Genomic DNA, 2692 nt, shown 5'->3' with positions numbered 1-2692 from the left:
GGGGAACCTGGCAAACACCACCTTAGCCAGATGACCAAGCTTAGCTTCAAAAGTGAGTATTTGTCTTTGATATGATGTGATTAAAAGGATATAGTTGGCCCTCAATATCTGCGGGTTCTGCATCTGCGGATTCAACCAACTACGGATCAAAAATACCGTTTTTTAAGTGTTACATTGTTGCCGACATGTCCTAAGTAGTTAGGCCTACGATGGTTGCATCTGTACTGAACGAGTACAGGCTATTTTTTTCATGTCATTATTTCCTGAACAATATAGTATCATGACAATTTACATGGCATTTACACTGTGTTAGGTATTGTAAATTATCTAGAGATGATTTAAGTATATGGGAGGAAGTGCATAGGTTATGTGCAAATATTATGCCATTTTACATAAAGGCCTGAAGTATCCTTAGATTTTGATATCCTCAGGGGTTCTGGAATCAATCTCCCGAGGATACCGAGAAATAACTCTTCTGTGGAATTTCCCCCCCAAACCCATAACATCAATATAACCATGAGAAAAACACCAGAAAAATCCAAAATGAGGAACATTCTACAAGATACCTCGCCAGGATTCTTCAAAACTATAAAGGTTAAGGAAAAAACAAGGAAACTCCAAGAAACTATCACAGACCAGAGGTGACTAGCACGCGATGACTAAATGTAATATGGTATCTTAGGATCCTGGAGCAGGAAAAAGATGTTGGTGGAAAAACTAGTGAAATCCAAATAAAGTATAGAGTTAAATCAGTAATTAAAAACAAAAACCAAACTCCAGGCAGTTCTTAGTTAGCCAGATTGGCTCCAGGCTTCCATTAAGCACATTAGAATCCCCTCAACAGAGTGAGGTTCTCAAACTTGGGTGTACAGTAGAATCACCCAGGGGATCTGTTAGCCCTGTAGATCCCATCATAAAAAATTCCGATTCAATAGATTCATAGGATTTGGGGATATGTATATTTTTTTAAAACAGGAGCCAAGTTTTTAACTTTTTTCTTTTTTGCATTTGAAATGTTCTTTGATGACATTCTTGAGATTCTTCATTTCCTTTGTCCTTTACCACCACACAGATGCAGTGACCGCTCCACAGGGTTCCCCCTCTCTGTCCGTTTTACAGAGGCCTGCCCTTCCGCTTAGTTCCTTATTGTCATGAACCTGAATTAGGTTGATTTTTTGTTCAGCACGAAAGGCCTCCACCAACTTGATATACATAGACTCATGACAGTTGGATGCAAACACACAAAGGTGGGCTTGGAGCCGAGATATTTGGAAGCGTTGCCCATTCCACCGACTTGGCCATGGGGAAAGAGGGAAGCCTTCAGCACCTCGTGGAAAGCAGTATTAACGTCCATTACTCTCCCAGCAGCGACACCATGGCAGTGGGTTACGGGTGGAATGAAACTTGGATGCGCCTCAGCTTCTGCCTCCACCCAGCTTGTTGGTGGCAGGGAAAGAGGGAATGTGCATTTTTAGGGCTTCTGAAATGCCGCATTTTGGACACACTGCACTGGAAACCAAAATCCGGTATCCTACTCCTAACGACCATGTCCATCAATAAAATGTGAGTTCATTTGGAACACAAATTTTCTGAAGATAAAAAGATTCTGAACTTCTATTCATTATGCAACATTCCAGTCTATTTGGGTCACTCAATGAGTTTCTTAATAGAATTCTTACCACCATTTGACATGTGATGAGTGTAAAATGAACAAATACCGAAAATAAGGAATTCATAGGAAATCTCCTGACACATCATCCCTTTTGATCTTCTCAACCTGGTGTAACCAGAAGAATTGATTTCCTGCCACTTAACGGCACTTGATTCACATTTAGGTCATATTCTTTTATTTGTCAGTCCAGGAACAATGTGAACCATGAATTTGTTTGCAGAATTAGAGCGTGATAGGCATGTTGCACTTCTTCCCTCTCTCTTCAGGTTCCCCCTGCCCAGAATTCCCTCTCCCAGGGATTGTCTTTCCAAACCAGTCCACAGCACCCCCACCCCCAAACACACACATCTAGTTAATTCCAACTCAAGTCTTAGCTTAAAGATCATTTCCTTGTTCAGCCTCCCACACTGGTAAGGACCCCTCCAATACACTCCCAGAGACATAGTCGTTCCAGAAATACCACCATTACTTAAAAAGAGAACAGACCCAGAATTCTTTTCTTTGTGCTTTGTTCTTATTATTTTTTAATCCAGTGCTTGTGCTTTCATAATTAAGTTCCAGTACTGTCCATTAGAACTTTCTGTGATAGTGGAAATATTCTTTATCTGTGCTCAGGTTTCCATTCAAGGAATCTATTGCCTGAGCCTGTGCTGTAAACCACCACGGCAAACTGCCTTCCGACGCCAAACACTTCATCACTTCATTTGTAACTTACCTTTTCTGTTAGGTTGTGTATTTCTTCCTATATTCATCCATTTTGGCTGAGGGAGCAAGAAAGGTCAGTGGAAACTTTTACAGGAGAAGTGATATTGGAGACGGTCGAGAGCAGCGAAGAGCTGTTTCCCTACAGAACAGCAGAGAAAGTTTCTGCAGGCGGGCGGGACCGTGCAGAAAAGTTCAGAAGCCTGAAACAGCAAGACGAAGGACAGAAGGCTCACAAAGCCAGTTAACGCCTGAGGAAGACACCAAGGAAACCCAACACCCAAATTTTATGTAAGATATGGGAAAATTTATTAGAAT

The 2692-nt window shown here is 41.4% G+C and overlaps 1 pseudogene; it reads right to left on the bottom strand.

The window, feature by feature from the left end:
- Positions 1-995: 995 nt before the first annotated feature.
- The window catches only part of LOC105300884, a 29757-nt pseudogene continuing 28060 nt past the window's right edge, over positions 996-2692 (bottom strand).

This window comes from Pteropus vampyrus, unplaced genomic scaffold, assembly GCF_000151845.1.
Source record: "Pteropus vampyrus isolate Shadow unplaced genomic scaffold, Pvam_2.0 Scaffold222, whole genome shotgun sequence".
In the NCBI taxonomy this organism is placed as follows: Eukaryota; Metazoa; Chordata; class Mammalia; order Chiroptera; family Pteropodidae; genus Pteropus; species Pteropus vampyrus.
This window is presented reverse-complemented; position numbering and strand designations above follow the sequence as displayed.